Below are 20,066 nucleotides of genomic sequence, written 5' to 3'. Positions count from 1 at the left end.
GGGGGCTCAGTTAGCATCAGGTAATGATCACAACAGCCCAGGATTTGGTGGGAACAGCAAAGTGAGGATTTTGAAGCCTGGGAGTCAGAGGCTCTTAGGTTGAACTGGCGGGTGATATTTTCCACTGAAGGGTGGAGGGTCCTTCAGGACTCAATTGGGAAGTTCCCACAATGAACAAGCAGACCATTTGCTCAGACCGGAGAGTCCCAGAAAGTTAAAGCCCTGGAAATGAAGAGAGAGAGCCAGAAAGTCACGTGAACAGTCAGTGAGCGATGGTTTCATCCTGTGTCCAGAGAGTCCTCACCGTGGACAGTTCCCCCAGGAGGACCCCCAAGGCTGTGTGCAGGATGAAGATGCTCCGAAAGGCTGTGACTGCGCAGGTGATGCAGACACGGCCTTTCCTTTCAACCTCAGCCTGCCCTGACTCAGTGTCTCAGCAGTCTCTTCACAGCCATTCCATCAGCTTCTGCTTTCCAGACGCTCCCTGGAGGGCTCAAAGCCTGCCCAAGAAACCTCGTGGGGTGCAAACATCCCCATGCCCTCAAGCTTCTCTTTCTCCCCTTCTCAGATCCTCCTCGCTTCAAAATTGCTCTCACTTCCCCCGGGTGCAAGGAAAGCAAAACTTCTCTGCGTGTGACTGAGTATCTACTGACTCACTGGTGCTGGCGTTGCTCGTGTTCTGTGTTTCTGTGTGGGTGGGCGATGGACTGGTGTCTGCGTTAGCAAGCACCCACCCAATGCATTCCTCAGAAAGCCTCCCACTCCTCTCTAATCCTAGCAACCCTTCCAATCCTTAGCACTCTCCTCTTGCTTGAGATGATCAGTGTCAATTCCGGTCACTAATAATCTTGTCCCAACTGCCCATCTATTATTCTATCTTTATTCCTTTTATCATCTCCTTTGGCACTTCCTCATATGCCGTTGGGTTTCTAATCATCTTCTTAGACTGTTGTCTTTTTTTCCCCAAGGTGTTATTATACAATTTTTAAAACATATAGAAAAGTAAAAAGCATTACAGAGTGAATACCCATACACCCATTGCCTAGAAACAGATGAGCGCACTTTTCCAGTAAAGGGTAGGGTAGTAAATACTGAAGGCTTTGCAGGGCGTGTGTTCTCTGACCACTACTCAGCTCTGTTGGTGTGATGCAAAGGCAGCCATAGACAGGATGCAAATCAAAATGAGTGGGCATGGCTGTGTTCCAATAAAACTTTATTTACAAAACAGGCATGTCCTGACCCCTGACCTAGAATCTCCTGTAAATATTTTCCTATACTTGCTTCATCATATGTGTAGCTGTCCCTCTGCTCCTCTCACTTCGGATCCATTTCAGATTAAGTTTCTGGCTTCAGCACACATCACCCTGAAGCACTTCATCTATCACTTTCATATGTAAGGTGTCACAATCTTTTTTTCCCAAAAGCTGTAATTTCTTTAATGACAAAAATTTACTAATTCAACAAACATTTCCCTATCTACTGTTTTCCAAGCGCAGCTCTAAATAAGATTAAAAAATGAAAAAGAGACCAGCACTTATTATCTAAAAAGAAAACTCTTGTGCAAATGAACAGATACAAGGCAGCTGATAATGGAAATAGGAACAAAGAATCATTGACTTAAGAAAAAAGAGCGTAAACTCTAACCTGGGAGAGAGGCTTCAGGAGAAGTTCAAGGTGGGGTTCAACAATGATCTGGGCTTCCCCGTAACACTGCGTATGTTGCCTTTGTGCATTGCTCAGTCCATTATTTGGCATTTGTTTTGCTTTAAGAACCACTCCCCACCCAACCCCCACCCACCTGCCCCACCAAGAGGTCACTGTTGGGAGTAATACCTATCCCCCACTCCCTATTAATCCACTCTGATGTATCTCCACCAGAATATTAAAGGAAATCAGTCCTGGATGTTCATTGGAAGGACTGATGCTGAAGCTGAAACTCCAATACTTTGGCCACCTGTTGAGAAGAGTCAATTCACTGGAAAAGACCCTGATGCTGGGAGGGATTGGGGGCAGGAGGAGAAGGGGACGACAGAGGATGAGATGGCTGGATGGCATCACCGACTCAATGGACATGAGTTTGAGTAAACTCCGGGAGTTGGTGATGGACAGGGAGGCCTGGCGTGCTGTGACTCATGGGGTCGCAAAGAGTCGGACACGACTGAGCGACTGAACTGAACTGAAAGAACTAAAATCAATTTGATTCAGAATTCACTCCAAATGAAACAAATTTAAAATACAAATCTGCCAAAGACACTAAAATTGCTACATTTAGAATGCTTTAAAAATGTCAAAGGTGTATGCGTGTGTATGCTGTCACTTCAGCCATGTCCATCTCTGTGACCCTATGGACTGTAGCCCGCCAGGCTCTTCTGTCCGTGGGATTTTCCAGGCATGAATACTGGAGTGGGTAGCCATCCCTCCTCCAGGGGATCTTCCTGACTCAGGGATCAAACCCTCATCTCTTATGCCTCCTGCATTGGCAAGTGGGTTCTTTACCGCTTGCGCTACCTGGGAAGCCTGGATAAGGCGTAACCCCCATTAAAATAGAAATTACGAAGCCAAAACAAGTTTGATAAAATCAGAACAGGTGGATAGGAACAGGAGGACGGTCATCAAGAACCAAATCTTTCAGCAAAGTGATCTTGAACTTCTCGGCCTCTGTAACTGTGAGAGATAGATGTTTGTTCTGTCCATCACCCAGTCGGTGATAATTTGGTATGGCAGCCAGAACGAACTAAGACAAGAATGTTCACTGTGTCATCATTTGTACTAACAAAATGCAAACAAATTAACTGTTAACCACCAGGAAAGATAGATACCTAAATTGTATTATAGTCATAACAGAATATTATATAGCAGTTACAGTGAAAGCACCTCAAAATTGTAATACTGAGTGAATAACTCAAGTTGCCCAATGGTATACATTAGGAGTCCATTTGTGTAACGTTTGGGAATGTTCTAAACAATATCACGTACTTGTCATTAATATGTACATATGTAGTAGTTTCATACACAGGCACAAAATGAGCCACCTCAAACTCTCAGGGTGGTGGGTCCACTGGGGCGGGAGAAAGGAGCATTGAATGAAAGAAGGAAACAGTTTCGTCTGTGTCTGTAGCATCTTATTTTTGTTTTTGAAGAGTCTGAAGCAATGATAATGTAACACTAAGCTTTGAAAAAGCTAATTAGAGGGACGGCTAGGATGATTTTCTATACTTCCCGTGTGTATGTGTGTGTGTGTGTGTGTGTGCACGCATGCACGTGTGCGCTCAGTCACTCAGCTGTGTCTGACTCTGTAGCCCGCCAGGCTCCTCTGTCCATGGGATTCTCCAGGCAAGAATACTGGAGTAGGTTGCCATTTCCTCCTCCGGGGGATCTTCCCCACCCAGGGATCAAACCCACATCTCCTGTCTCCTGCGTTGGCAGGCGATTCTTTACCCACTGAGTCACCTGGGAATCCCTTATGTTTAAAATATTCCATAAAAACTTTCCGGAGGAGTCTGCTGTGTTTATTTCTGTCTCTATTTGCTCACCGCTCTTTACCTGTTTCCCCGGTGCAATCTGGTTGTTTCTGGAAGCTTCTGTCTCCTTGGGTCACCTGTATTTCTGTGCAGCCAAAGCCCTCAGGTACATTTCCACCCTTGCCGCGTCTGATCTGTCTTTGGCATTTGACGCTTTCCCTCCTCATATATAGTCCTCCCTCCCTCAGCTCTGAGGTTGCTTTCTAACTCTACCTACTACTTCTCAATGTCCTTTGCCTTCTCTTCCATTGACCACTTAAACGCTGGTGCGCCCCAGGGCTCTGATCTCAGTCCTCCTTGATCCATGTATAACCTCATGGACATAAAAACTTCGCCTATACATCCATGCCAATGACTCAGGAGTTTCCACCCCCCAGGACATAACTCCATCCTGAAGCTCAGCCACTGGTATTCAACCACAAACCAGGCATTTTCACTGGGATGGCCTTGGAGCACATCAAACATTTAATATATTCAGGCTGAAATCATCTCCTCTGCCCTACACCCTCCCCTTCTGAACCCTATGGTGATAGGCAGAATAATGACCCTCCAAACACGCACGCATGCATGCATGCTAAGTAACAAAGTCGTATCTGACTCTTTGTGAGCCTGTGGGCTGTAGCCCACCAGGCTACTCTGCCCATGGGATTCTCCAGGCAAGACTACTAGAGTGGGTTGCCATTTCCTTCTCCAGAGGATCTTCCCAACCCACGGATCAAACCCACATCTCCTACATTAACAGGCTGATTCTTTACCACTGAGCCTCCAGAGAAACCCTTTACAAAGATTCCCACATCCTAATATCTGGAATCTGTGGATAGGTTACCTCATACAGCAAAAGGGACTTTGCGGATGAGGTTAAAACTCCTGAGATGGGACGATTACCTTGGATTTTCCAGGCGGGCCCAGGGTCATCCCAAGCCTTCAGCAATGTGCTCTCCAGGGGAAACAGGAGGGAGGAAAGTCAGAGAAGGAGAGGTGAGAATGGGAACAAGTAGGAGTCACATGGGGCCCTGAGTCAAGGATGGAGCAGCTTCTAGAAGCTGTAGACAAGGAAATGAATTCTATCCTCGAGCTTCCAGAAACAGCGCATTGCTCTAGATGCATTTTGGACTTTTGGACAACTCCTGAACCATAAAATGACAAATTTGTGTTGTTTTGAGCCATCAAGTTTATTGTAATTTGTTACAGCAGAAAGAGGGAAAGACTGTATTCATAGCAACTCTTTCTTCTCCACTGCATAAACTGTCCTAAAGTGAAGACAGTTTAGGTCCTGCCCTCTCATCTCTTATATCCAAGGAGGTGACAAGTCACATCTCTGCATTTCTTTCCGGCTCTCATCACTCCCTTCCCCCAAGCCTACTGCAATAAGCTGCTGGACCCCTACCTATGGCCAGCTCCTCCTTTGCTTCATTTCCCTTTGGTCCTCAGACCCACACCCATTCTTCCCCAGGCTGCCAAAGCAACCTTTTAAAAATGTGCACCTAAGCATATGATTTTTTAATTAAAATCCTTTTCTGCTTCTCCATTGCTTTCAGGATCAGGTCGCCTTCCTCAGGGAGCACACGAAGCCCTTGCTCAGGCCTTTCTGCTCTCCTATTAGGCTCCTCATCTGTAGCCAGTTTTTGCTTTTTTTTTTTCTCTCCAACCAAAATTGCAGCTTGCTAAGGCAAAAGTTCTTAGCAAAGGGTTTGCTTCAGAATCACCCATCAAGCAGGTGCTAAACCGGACACGCGTTGCCCCTGCCTTGGCAGATCCTTGCTCAGTCGTTTTGGAGACACCGAGGGCAAATCGAAGCTTCAGTGCAGCTCACAGCCTATTTGACATACAGCGGACTATTACTGAGCCACAAAAAAGAGGGAAATCATGCCATTTATAGCAACATGGATGGACCGAGAGGTTATCATACTAAGTGAAGTAAGTCGGACAAAGACAAAAATCATATGCTGTTGCTTACGTGTGGAATCTTAAAACTCAATACAACGGACGTTATTTACAAAACGGAAATAGACTCACAGACATAGAAATCAAACTTACGGTTACTAAGGAGGGAAGGACAGGGGACGGATACGTTAGGAATCTGGATGAACGGATACACACTTCTGTATATAAAAGAAACAAGGACCTGCTTACTACAAACCACAGGGCACTGTATTCAGTATCCTGTAATAACCTATAATGGAAGAAACCTGAAAGAAGAAATATCTATACATACATATACACACATATATAATGAGATCACTTTGCCGTACACCTGAAACTAGCACACCATTGTAATCAACTATATTTTGATTTTTTTCTTTTTATTTTTTATTGAAGGATAATTGCTTTACAGAATTTTGATTTCTGTCAAACCTCAACGTGAATCAGCCATATACACATTTCCCCTCCCTTTTGAACCTCCCTCGCATCTCCCTCCCCATCCTACCCCTATATTTTGATTTTTAAAAAAAGTGGAAAAAAAATAAACAAACCCCAACTGCTCTGGCCTGCGTGCCTCTAGCTCTTTCTTCGCCTCTTGCTCCCCCTTCACCGCGCTGTCTGCCCGCATCCCCCCTTTGCTCTGGGTACTTATTCCTTAGGGATGTCCCGGCTTCCATAGAGCCTTCCATCCTGACCAGGCGCTCTTCTAAACGGCTTCCTTGGAAATCTGCATGTGATCCCTGATTGACCTGTTGCTCAAGCTCGTTCCCTCCCACCGTTCCGCCCCAGCCCCTTGTGAGCAGGGGTCAGGCAAGTCCCAGCGCCCACAACAGTGCCCGGCGCACAGTGAAAACTCCGGCAGAAGCATCGGCTACTCCCTTCTCTCCCGCCTTCTGCCCGACGCACCCCGACACGGGCACACACTGGAATTCTCATTGAGGGTCCCTTCTGTCCTGTTCAGACCATGGTGTGGCTTCTGACTTTTCTCATCGCGTGGTAAGTAACCTCAAACCTGAGGTTCAGAGAAGGCCAAAGAGGATTTAAATAGATGAAATAGGTCAGGATGACTTGGCTTGTGTTTTGTTAGCCAGACAGGCATTGTCATTGCCAGTAAACTGGATTGACCTTTTGAGAATGGGGCGCTGGGATAAGAATTTTCCAGCTAGCCTAGTGGCTGGTTCCTGCCCGCCCACCACTCTCTAAGAGATGACGAGCGGATTTGCCAGTGGATAAGAACAGACACTTTGCTGTCTAGAGCAGGATAGATAGGAATGCTTAAGAGGCGCTGACCTGTAGACATTTAAGCCAATACCTTTTTTTTTTTTTTTGCCAAGTCCCCTCTGCACTTATCTGTAAACTGTTGATCCTGTATAATATGCTCTCACTACTGCTGTTCACAGATATGTTACCCAGGCTGCGAAATTAAAACACACATTAATTATTCCATGTAGTTTTATGATACTGGGTTAATTAGGTAAAGCTTTCTCGTGAAAACATCAGTAATACACAGAATTCTTTCTGTTATTATTTACTGAATGTGTCAAACACAAATCTTCATTCAGCCTTGTAACTTTGGACAGAAAAAGAACACGCCAGGGCCATTTGATTTAGAATTCCAGACCCTGGGGTCATTTTGACCGTGCTTATAAGCAGTCCTGCAATAATAAAACAGTCAGGCATTTAAAGGGGGAAAGCGCATTGCAATGTGGAATAGTTTCCATTGCAAGCTGCCAATTTGAAATGATCTTTCTCTGACACGATTTAATTTGAAAACTACTGAGGTCATTTCCTTTTAACTCAGTTCTACACAGGCAAAACTGCATTTTCCAGTTAATTCAATTAAACAAATGGGTGAATTGATTTTTTTTTTTTTTTAAAGAATGGAATTGACCAATTATTTTCAATTAACCAGCCTGTTTTCTTCAAAGGGGCCTGCAGGTGGAGTCAAATGTGACTGCCCCTTGTGGGTGGATTATATGGAGGGCACTCAATAGTCTATCCAGCACTTTCTTTCCGTGTCTTCTTCAGGGCCCCAGACACTGTACTGGACACAGAGGTTTAGGATGTATGCTGTTGAGCTAGCACTGAGCTCATGATCGCTTTGGGAAGACAAGCTGCCAAATGATGACTAACATACAGGACAGGAGAGGGAAAACCGGCCGTTTATAATTTAGAATGTTCTAGTAAAAGGCTAGTCTCTGGGAAGATTTTATGCAGAAATGAAGACTGAAGATAAGGTTTGGCTGGACATGGGATGGTGTGGATAGACAGAAAAGTGAGGGTATTCCCAGGGGTAGGGGCTAAGTGGGCCAGTACTGGCCCAAATGGTGGAGAAACTAGATGATTGAAAGTACATTTAAGCAAAATGAAGGTAAAGCCGGAAGGGCTTAAATGACCAAACCAAGCTTCCATGTGGATAAGATATAGGCTAAACACCGTCGGAGGGCTCAGAAAGTGAAAGTGAATGTGAAGTCGCTCAGTCGTGTCCGACTCTCTGCGTCCCCATGGACTGTAGCCTACCAGGATCCTCTGTCCATGGAGTTTTCCAGGCAAGAGTACTGGAGTGGGTTGCCATTTCCTTCTCCAGGGGATCTTCCCAAGCCACGGATCGAACCCAGGTCTCCCGAATTGTAGGCAGATGCCACCAGGGAAGTCAGAGGGCCCAGAGTGAAGATAAAGCCAGAGAACACATATGTGATGTTGAGGCAGAGAGGTTTGCGGTGAAACCACACTTCTTCCCCACCTGGTGTACGTAGCTCTGCCCCTGGTTTGGCTCTTACCTTCCACGGGTCTTCTCAGGCCCCATCAAATCTTTTCCACATTAACCCTTTTTCCCATTAAGACTTGGGCTTCCCTGGTGGCTCAGACGCTAAAGAATCTGCCTGCAATGCAGGAGACCTGGTTGGATCCCTGGGTCGGGAAGATCCCCTGGGGGAGGGCATGGCGACCCACCCCAGTATTCTTGCCTGGAGAATGCCATGGACAGAGGGACTGGTGGGCTACAGTCCAGGGGTCGCAGAGTATGACCCGACTGAGCAAATAAGCACAGCAACCCTTCTTCAGCTAGACAAGTAAGAGGAACGTTTGTACTTCTCTTAGGCTCCTGTCATGTAATCTTCCTTCCTCATGAGATTCCCCTTAACACATTAACAAGGTGGAAATTAGAGAGGAAATTTACAAAAAAAAAAAAAAAAGACATCAAAAAATGTAATCTAAAAGACTAGCATAGCAAATGATATTGATTCTTCATATATATCTATTTCATTTATACTTTTTAAATTCTCTTCAGAGTCGTTCATAATACTTTCTTTGTAGAGCCATGGGAATTAAGTGACAACATTTATTAAAATAGATCTAATATTGAAACATGTATATTACCGTATGTGAAATAGATGACTAGTCCACATCTGATGCATGAAACAGGGCACTCAAAGCCGGCGCCCTGGGACAACGCTGAGGGATGGGATGGGGAGGGGGGTGGGAGGGGGGTCAGGATGGGGGCCACAGGTACACCCATGGTGGATTCATGTCAACCTATGGCAAAAACCACCACAATCCTGTAAAGTAATTAGCATCCAATAAAAATACATTAATTTTTAAAAAAAGGAAAAAATGGACCTAATATTAAACCAGTCAGTCCCAAAGGAAATCAACCCTGAATATTCATTGGAAGGTCTGTTGCTGAAGCTGAAGCCCCAATATTTTGGCCACCTGAGGTGAAGAACTGACTCATCGGAAAAGATCCTGATGCAGGATTAAAGGTGAAAGGAGAAGGGGGCGGCAGAGGATGAGACGGTTAGACAGCATCCCTGACTCAGTGAGCATGAATCTGAGCAAACTTCAGGGGCTGGTGGAGGACAGAGAAGCCCAGCGTGCTACTGTCTGTGGGGTTGCAAAGAAACGTGCTTGGAGTCCGAGGCGCTCTACTCTGCATTGTCTGTGACTGCATTCAAAATGTTTACTGTACATTTTTACGCTAGGCATACAATACACTCAATGCACACCCAGACCAAGGATCGAGCCTGCGCCCGCTGCCATAGTAGAGTGGAGCTTAACCACTAGATCACCAGAGAAGCCCCTGAGTAGTCTTTTTTGTTTTTTAATTGCAGCTATTCCACTAAGAGGAAATTGATAGAGGCTTATCAGCTCCCCATCGAAAAGGATGGGGATCTAATTAGAGAGAAGCATATGAGGGAGGATCATTTGGTCATGGAGATACCAAAAGGACAGGATTGGTGCCTCCATGATCCATGGCTTTGCCTGGTGCCAAGCTCACTGCCTTGCACTTTGAGTGGCCAATTAACTCCTGTTAATTGAAGCAGTAAATGAGGAAATGGCCTATTCCTGTCTAGGAAGCCAAGGGAAGTTACAGGTTGTAATACACATACCCCTGGGAAGTGATTCTGGAAGGAAAGGCATTGAGATACCTTTCAGAGATATGGTTCAGAAGCAGAGTTCTGAACTCAGCCAAGGTGTGCGGAACAGGAGACCTCCTTTCCCAGAGGTGTCTTGGAGAAGGAAGTGGAATTTCTTAAGAGAAAGGACAGGAAGGGAGGGTGATATCTGAGGCTTAGGATGAGACCTAGCAGAAGGCAGGGGGCTGATAATCTGAGGATGAGAGAGGCTGGTGTCTCAAGGAGAGGGGTGGAGGCCACATCTGTGAAACTTTGCTCAGATCCATGTCGCAGCAACAAAAATCACAACAGTATGAGCTTTTCTGGTCTCCCCTACTCTTCCAACGTCCTGGTTATCCTAGACCAGACTGAAACGCTCTGAAATGAATTACTTGATGTGCTCTAATTTAAGATCTCTGCATGCAAATGCTGGTTCCAGGCTGAGTTAGGGCCACCCAAAATTTGGGGTGGGACCAGGGATATTTTGAACATCTTTACCCTTCAAGTTCACCATCTGTCCTTAATCGGGTCAGACTGTGGTCTCGATGCCACGCCCCGCATGCCCTGAGTGGGGCTACCGCTCCTATTGGTGCTTTCAAGCCCCAAGAGGCCTGTACATAGTGCATGAGGCCCATGAAGGTGAAACCAAGCTGGCTCTGGAATGGAGGATTATTCTTCCCAGCCCCTGCCTCTCACATATTAAGCAATTAATATCTGTGCCATCCCGTGAGAACACAGGAAAGCACGCTCATCCCCACACATGGGTACCAGATGACTTGGATGCAGAGTTGTCTCGACTGGTCTCAGCTTCCCTCTAAGACATCAGTGAAAGCAAGCATATGACATGTTCAGAACATTTGCCATGTTCTATATGGAAAAGACCCTGATACTGGGAAAGATTGAAGGCAGAAGGAAAAGAGGGTGACAGAGGATGAGACGACTGGATGGCATCACCAGTTCAATGGACACGAACTTGGGCAAACTCCGAAGGACAGGGAAGCCTGGTGCGCTGCAGTCCATGGGGTCACAAAGAGTCGGACACAGCTTGGCGACTGAACAAGAACAAATATGAGTTTAATAGAGAAGCCCATGGCTTTTCTTTACCACAGCCTAGACTTCCTTTCCTAAATGGAGACCCAAAGGTTGGAAGGAGATGCAAAGAACACACTATTAAACTTCTTTAGACTCAGTCCCTATAGTGTGGAAACAAGGATGGTCAAGCCCATCCTACAGATATGTGGTGAGGATCAGAAGTCACAGATCAATGGTTTCCAATCACATGGTAGGTATTCTTCCAACTTCTGCTGCTGTCACCACCACCATCCTCATCCTTATTATCTACACAGAGAAAGTTGAGTCTAAAGAGCTGAATGACTTGTTAATCAAGATGGAACATGAAAAATTTGTCTTACACAGCTGATGGAGGCATTCTGGATTGCTGCCCTACTCATAGACCTGTTGCTGTCTATTCTGATGTGAAGAGCTGACCCATTGGAAAAGCCCCTGATGCTGGGAAAGATAGAAGGTGGGAGGAGACGGGGACGACAGAGGATGAGATGGTTGGATGGCATCACCGACTCAATGGTCATGAGTTTGAGCAAGCTCCGGGAGTTGGTGATGGACAGGGAGGCCTGGCGTGCTGCAGTCCATGGGGTCGCAAATAGTTGGACACGGCTGAGTGACTGAACTGAACTGAACAGTATAGCACACCTTTGTATCACCTCTCCATTTCCAAGAGTGTTTCCAATTGCCTTTGTTGCATCAGTCAGAATAGGCTATACCATGCTGCATTAAGGAGCCATTTTCAGAATCTCTTTGACTTAAATGAACAAAGGTTTACTTCTCATTCAGGCTATATGTCTTTCACGGGTTGTCCAGGCTCCTTGATCACCAGGTTTATCCAGGAATTCAGGATGCTGGGCCCAGACTAAGTCAGTTGTTGAGCAGGGAAAGAGAACTCCGGAAGGTCTAGACCTGGCAATTAAATGCCCTGGTTTGGAAGTGATATGTGTTACTTATGCTCACAGCTCAAATGTCTAATCACATGACCTCACTCAACCACAGGGTGACAGAAGTATGATCTCATCATGTGCCTGGAAGGTGGAGAGAGAGAGCAAATCTTGATGAAGTGCATCGGTGACAGTCATGTTCTGCCATCACAACCCTCTTTGAGATGGGGAGAACAAATATTATCATTCAGATATTACAGAAAGAATAGTTAAACTCAAAGAGAAGACTGTAAATTGTTGGTCATTTGCTAAGTTATGTCCAACTCTTTGTTACCGCATGGACTGCAGCACGCCAGGCTTTCCTGTCCTTGACCATCTCCCGGAGTTTGCTCAAACTCATGACCATCAAGTCAGTGATGCCATCCAACCATCTCATCCTCTGTGACCCCATTCTTTTCCTGCCCTCAATCTTTCCCAGCATCAGGGTTTTTTCCCATGAGTCAGTTCTTCATATCAGGTGGCCAAAGTATTGGAGCTTCAGCTTCAGCATCAGTCCTTCCAACAAATATTCAAGATTAATTTTATTTAGGGTTGATTGATTTGATCTCCTTGCAGTCCAAGGGACTCTCAAGAATCTTCTCCAGCACCACAGTTTGAAAGCCTTTCATTACAGTTACATAAAGTTAAGAGAAACAGTGATTTCTTTTTGCTAGCCAGAATTAAGTTTCCATATCCTTAGAAAACAACATAAAAATCTTAATTTTTGGCCCCCCTTGATTCCCAAAGGTACTTCCTATTATTTCTGTGACAAGCTACCATTCTATTTAAAGAAACTTGTTACCTGCTTACTTGCCTATTTCTTTAACCCATCATTTGTAAACCTTTTTTTCTTGTGGAATTTTCTAAAAGCAGAAAAATATAAAGTTATCAAGAGACACCAGCAACTAGTGGACTGTCTATTACTTTGGAGGACACTGCTTCAAGAGCTTTCCAGGTGGTGCTAATTGAAAAGAACCCACATGCCAACGCAGGAGACATAAGAGATGAAGGGTCGATCCCTGGGTTGGGACAATGCCCTGGAGGAGGGCATAGCAACCCACACCAGTATTCTTGCCTGGAGAATCCCACGAAGAGAGGAGCCTGGCAGGCAATAGTCCATAGGCATGCACAGAGTTGGACACAACTGAAGTGACTTAGCATGCATGCACATTGCATCAAAGGTTAGTGGTTTAAAACAGCTTTTTAATTTGACACACAGGTGTTGGTCAGAAATTCAAGATGGACTTGGAGATTCATCTGTAACCCACATGGCCTCAGCTGGGGCAGCTGGACTGGAGGAGCCGCTTCAGAAGTGGCTTCTTCCCTCACATGTCTTCAGCCTTGGTGTTCCTTGGCTGTTTTTCTTTCTCCTGTATTATTTCATATCCTCCAGGACCTCTCCGTGGAGCCTGGCTTCATACAGCATGGTGGCCTCTGAGTGGTTGGACTTGTAACATGACAGCTCAAGATGCCAAGGAGGACTGTTTCCATGACCTACCTTCAGAGGTCCTACCCGGTCATTTCCACATTCACTTGGTCTGGTAAGTCCTTCAGGGGACTCAGATTCAAAGGACACCTTACCCAGTTGGAAGATATCCCAGCTACCATGTTACCAGAGGTTCAGAAATGCTGAATGGCTTGCTAGAGTTGACCTGGTTGCTTGATTCCCAACCAGTTTTCTGCCATTGACCAAATTTCTGCTTTCTTTCTTACAAATTACAGTCTTTCCTGGGCCTGAGATTCTCTACTCATAAACGTGTGAACCTGGAAAAATGAATCTCTGGGGTCGGTTTCTAACATATATTTAGCAAGGCCTATAATTTTGCAACTCTCCTTCAAATGTTGCTCAAAAGTCTACCCACACGGCTCCCCCACCCCCAGCCATGGAAGCTCTTTTGATGAATAAAACCTGACTTTCATCACACACTCCCCATTAGTGAATTTCCTCCGCACACATGTGGGTACTTTTGCACTAAGATCAAGTTCTGTGCTTGTTTTAATGTGTGACAAGCCCTAATTCCCAGCGACTTCATCCGACATTGGTCTCTTCCTTCCAAAAATTCCTATTACATTTTTAGTTCAAACCACAGAAATCGGCCTTTGAGGACATGGTGTCTTGTACTGCTTTTAAATTGTTTCATGTGTACAAGATATGTCTTGCCAACTAGACTTTATACTTCATGGGCACTTTTCCTACTTCATACTTGTAAGAAGTTATCACAGTAAGGAGTGCGAGAAGTGTGTAGTAAATGTCTATTGATGATTATTGTGTATCCTATGTTCTTATACTTACATGTTACCATTTGGCTTGTTGGATCACTTCCTGGTGAGTCTATCAAGAGCAGAAATTTTCTTTTATTTGATTATTAACCCTCCAAAGAATTAGATACTCAATGATGTATCATTCATGATACACTTCATACATTTTTCTAGGTAGCTTCTTCCTTGTGATTTGCTAATCCAAGAATTGTACCTATACCAAGGAACTTTATAAAAAACTTCCACCTGATTCTTTACTTGTAGATGCTTCAGTGTTTTCTTACAAAGCAACAACATCATTATCAAAACAAGAAACTGAATATTGATGCGATAATATTATTTAACATACTGTCCCTAATGCACTTAGCCTATTTTTTCATTAATTTTTTCTCTATATAAGGTTTTATTTTTTACCCAATCTAGATTCACACATTGCACTTGTTATGTCTCTGTAGACTCCTTAAGTTTTCATGAAATTGAGGTATTTGAAAATTCTGGGCTGAGTATTCTGTAGAATATGTCCAAACCTGGATGATTATACACAGATCAAATGTTTTGGATAGGAGAACTATGGGTGATGTTATATAATTCCCATTGCCTCTTTAAGAAGGCACACAATTCTTATTTGTTTATTTATCAGTGATGCTGAATCTAATTATTTTTCACGGTGGTATTACTAGATTGCTCCATTGTAACGGTGCCTGTTTTCCTGTTTAATTAACTCTGAGGTGCTCTTTTGAGAGTATCTATACAAGCTATTCTCTCACAACTTTCTTATTGAATGGTTTCAGCAGTCACTGATGCTCGGCAAGGTAAATCACTGCATAGATAATGTCATGTTTTTAGCTAGTATGTCAATAACAACAACAAGGAGGAGAAGGGTGTGACAGAGGATGAGATGGTTGGATGGCATCACCAACTCAATGGACGTGAGTCTTAACAAACTCTGGGAGATGGTGAGGGACAGGGAAGCCTGGCGTGCTGCAGTCCACGGGGTGGCAAAGAGTCAGACATGACTTAGCAACTGAACAATAACAAATGTCAATCCTCATTTTCAGTCATCAATAGAAATCCACTAATTTTTTTTTTCTCTATTGAAAGGATTATTACCCTTTACCACAACTATGTTTTTTCTGATGCTCAAGTTTTCCCACATTTGGCCGGTGAGAGCTTCTTCAGCCTAAATCCCGAGGCTTTTGGACAGATCTCCTTCCAGTCTTTGAGATGTTTCTTGATTTCTAGCCTTATCTTGTATTTTTCCTGCCAGAGGCCTATGTTCAACCATACTTCCGTTAAGCATTATCAGGTAATTTTTAGCCATTATTGTTGGTAATGAGAGACCAAAATCTGGCTTTTACGGGTCCTCACTGCTACTGAGGTATAGCTCATTTTAACTGAACTTTATAAAAGATAAATGTACTGAAGTAAAAATTCTTTTTTGAGGAAGGCTAATGCATTATGGGGGCTTCCCACGTAACTCAAGGGGTAAAGAACCCATCTGCAATGTAGGAAATTCGAGTTCGATCCCTGGGCTAGAAAGATCCCCTGGAGAAGGAAATGGCAACCCACTCCAGTCTTCTTGCCTGGAGAATCCCATGGACAGAGGAGCCTGGTGGGCTACAGTCCAGGGGGTCACACAGAGTCAGACACGCCTGAAGCGACTGAGCATGCACACAATGCATTATTGAGTTTTTGAAAGTTTTCTGGTCCCCTGCCCTTTTTTTTAAGGTAAAAATTAGATTTATTTAGAGAGAAACACACTCCAGAGACAGAAAGTGGGCCATCTCAAAAGGCAAGAGCGGCCTTTTCTAGTTTCCTTTTAATTTGAACGACTACAGGCGCGTTTGATATTATATCCTTGGGTCAGTCTCGCCCTATGAACTTCATATCATTGTTTTCAGCTGCACAACTTTTAGGTCAGCCTGATAATTTCCCCTTGCTTTTCCTATCTGAATGACTGAAGAAGCCATTCTTCATTCTTGATTTTTAATAATGTAAGTAGGATATATCTTATTGATGAATGTTGTTTATTAGATTTTCTTATAATATAATGTGCCCTTTCTGCTTTTCGTTAAGCTAATTTTCTTACATTGTATCTATCTATGTATCTTCTTTTTCATTTGTTGGCTTTTATGATTTAGGGATCCTAATTATGTTCATACATGTACATCATTGATTTTGCAATCCAGTATATTTAACCTTCCCATTTTTTTCTCAGGACTGTGGTGATGTGCTCCTTTTCCTATGTTCCTGAAAGATTTTTTTCAATGATATCATTTTGCAATCTGGCATATTTAACCTTCCCATTCTGCTGTCCACGCTTGGGCAGCTCGCTGTCAGACTTCTGTGTACGCTGATCCTGTGTGTGACTTCTTAACGCTGTTTCTTCTTTCTCTCATTGTTTTGTCTCCCTTCTAAGGTAGAGGCTGAGGGCTGGGTAGTTTTTCCTTTTCCCACTTTTGTGTAGTCTGAGCAAATAGCCATGTCAGGTTGGGCAAAAAATCTTTTTTTAGGATATCTGGATTTGCTTTCTACTCTGAGATCCTTTTATTTTTAATAGCCATTTTATTTACTTACTTGATTTCTGGCTTCTCATTGTGGTGGCTTTTCCTGTGGCAGAGTGCAGGCTCTAGGGCGTGCGGGCGCGAGTGGTTGTGGCTCCAGGGCTCGATAGTTGTGGAGCGCGGCTTAGTGGCTCCCGGGCAGGCAGGATCTTCCTGGATCAGGGATTGAACCTGCATGTCCTGCGTTGGCAGGCGGATTCTTTACCCCTGAGCCACCAAGGAAGCCCTGAGATCATCTTTAAAGTCTCACACTAAGGCCTTCCCTAGTGGCTCGGATGGTAAAGAATCTGCCTCCAATGTGGGAGACCTGGGTTTGATTCCTGGGTTGGGAAGATCTCCTGGAGAAGGGAATGGCAACCCACCCCAGTCTTCTTGCCTGGAGAATCCCACGGACAGAGGAGCCTGGCGGGCTACAGTCCATGGGGTCGCAAAGAGTTGGACACGACTGAGCGACGAAGCACAACATAAGGTGCATTCAGCTAAGTTTGGCTTTCGTTCCACTCACATGGAGGGTTTTATCAAGTTTTAAGTCTTTCTGCAGTTAAGCATGAATCCCAGGAGATTTCACTTCCTACAGTGAGAGATAGCCTTTCTTGAGTTTTTAGTTTATTTCTTTTCACCAGTCAGAAATGGAAGATCAGGCTATACTACAATATCCCTCTCTATTATTACTTTTTAATGAGGGAGACTATCAAAACAAGAATTTTCAAGGTTTTTCATGCTCAAGTAATGACTTTGGGGAGGGAGGTGACATTAGGAACCAAACTTCCTTCACCTCTGCTCTTGAATATACTGTTACTGTTTCTTTCACATTTTTCTTCTTGCTTAAGTATAAGTGATTTAGAAAATTACATTAGTTTCAGGTGTATTATACTGTTTCTTAGGCCATCCCTTTTCAAAGCTTAAGATATTAGGCTAGTTCTTTCCTTCTTTGGTGGCAGTTGATAGAGTGAAAAAAATTTTTTTTCATCTGATTAGATACTAAGGGAGTCAGATTATATGATGCAATTTCAGTCATCATAACATGGAAATTCTCTTTTTATTTCCCTGACCTCTACCCGTAATTATAAAATCAATTCACACCCATTGTAGAAAACTCAGAAAATACACAGAAAAGAAAGGAAGGAAAAAGGAAGGATCACTGAAATTCCAGATATTAAGTATTACTATGATAATTTTGACATGTTATAAATCTTTCTTCAAATACATGTTTAAAATCAAAACTTAGATTATCATGTGTTTAAAATTTTGAGAGTTTTTTAAAAATTTGATATATTCTACTAAGTCATTACTCCTATCCAAAAAAACCCAACTTAGAGGCTACACATTACTCCATGTATTGATTTCCCAGAATTCTGTAACGTATTACTGTGTTATTGTTTTAAGTCATCATTATTTTTCAGTACTCTAAATGATGCTGCAGCGAGCATCTTTATTCCTAAATCTTTGTCTCCAGTTGACTTGTTTCTGTAGGATCCACTGCCAAAATTGAAGTCATTGCATCCAAAGGTTCGGCAAAAGTTTAGAATCTCCTACTGCACTTGCCAATTTCTTTTTTACTTTTCTTCAGAAATGTTTACCTTGTCTCAACGATATGAAGTGAAAACATCCACCTTGTCCTGCCCTCTTCACTTCACCCTTACTTTGCTATTGAAGGGTTTGCTTTCGTTTACGCTCCCAGCCTGGAACTAGGGTTGGTACATAGTGCTCAGTGCCTGCCTTCATGACTGATGGATCTCATGACCCACTTCTCTTAGCCTAAGTCTTAGCTGATGGTTGAAGACAACGACCTGGGAGATGACATTTGGCCAACTTGGGAGGTACTATCCTTGTTTTGCTCCATCATTAGCTTCCTTTAGGCCATCTGGCCATTTATCATGCAGGGACAGTGGAGATATGAGCCAGGAAGCTGAGAACCTGGGGCCACTGCAGAATGGATTCTTGCCCACCTTGGTTGCTGGGAGGACAATGGGAAACCAGGATGCAGCCTTAGTCTAGGAGTGAAAGTGTAGGGCCACAGACCACACGCTTGGCTGGGCTCTGATGGGCAGGTGCTGCTCGGTGAGTTTTTCCGACTCCGTTGCTCCCTCGCCTATGCCATTGATCTGACTGCACGAGGCCTCCCGGGAAGCACCAGCCCTGTGATGGTCAAAGCCCTTCTCAGCAGCCAGATCTCAGGCTGCCCGCAAAGTACTTGCAGTTAAGTTGCTGCATCTCCAATCTGGTTTACATGCTGATCGTGCCCTTTCCGCTTTTTTGCCTTTTTATACAAAGAGAGCCAAAGAATTGATGCTTTTGAATTGTGGTGCTGGAGAAGACTCTTGAGAGTCCCTTGAATAACAAGGAGATCAAACCAGCCAAGAAGTGATGCAGGTACCTGGATGAGGGACCACTAGACAGTTATCCCTGGAAGACAGGGCAGGGGCTTGCCCAAGAGAGCAATGGATTCAGTGTTCTTACCCCTCTCTTGTGCCACCCGAAGATTTTTACGTACCTCTAGATATGTCATGCAACGAAGGCAATGGCACCTCACTCTAGTACTCCTGCCTGGAAAATCCCATGAACAGAGGAGCCTGATTGACTACAGTCTGTGGGGTCGCGAAGAGTCAGACATGACTAAGCGCCTTCACTTTCACTTTTCACTCTCATGTATTGGAGAAGGAAATGGCAACCCACTCCAGTGTTCTTGCCTGGAGAGTCCCAGGGACTGCGGAGCCTGGTGGGCTGCCGTCTATGGGGTCGCACAGCATCGGACACGACTGAAGCGACTTAGCAGCAGCAGCAGCAGCAGATATATCGTGATGAAACCTTGAAGGAGAAAGTTGTCACAGAGGGGCAGGTGGAGAAGTATGCTGGTGAGAAAGGGGTGACGTGATGGGCCGCTTTCATCTTGTAGAGAGTTCAGGTCTTAGCATGACTTGGCAGAGTCAGTCTCTTCTCTCTTAGAGATCTGCCTTCCAGAAACCCTGGTTGGGGAGGAGGCTTATTTCTGAAACTTCCTTTTCATTTATTTGCTTTTCCCTTCCTTTCATTCTAAATCGTTCCTGAGCCTTGTCAGCATTCCTTTTTTTTTTCCCCCATTTCTCAAAGTTGCTTAGCCATCTCCCCTCTGAGGTTTTCTAAATCTAATTTATGTTTTTCTTCTGTCGCTTTCATTATTTTCTTAGTAGTGTTTTTTTTAGCTCACATTGAAATATTAGGTTATGGTTTTTTCTCTGCTTCGTGGCTGTATATTTTTGGCATGTCTCCATTTTCTGTCGGTTTGTCATTTTGAGTTATCCTTTTTTCTTCTTCTTCTTCTCCTGTGGTTGGCAGAATAAAGACTCCTCAAAATCATGCATGGAACCTGTGTGTATGTTATGTTACATGGCAAACAGGATTCAGTTTGCAGATAGAATTAAGTTTGCTTTTCAGCTG

This window comes from Muntiacus reevesi, chromosome 4 (genome assembly GCF_963930625.1).
Source record: "Muntiacus reevesi chromosome 4, mMunRee1.1, whole genome shotgun sequence".
In the NCBI taxonomy this organism is placed as follows: Eukaryota; Metazoa; Chordata; class Mammalia; order Artiodactyla; family Cervidae; genus Muntiacus; species Muntiacus reevesi.
Note: the sequence above shows the minus strand (reverse complement) of the source record.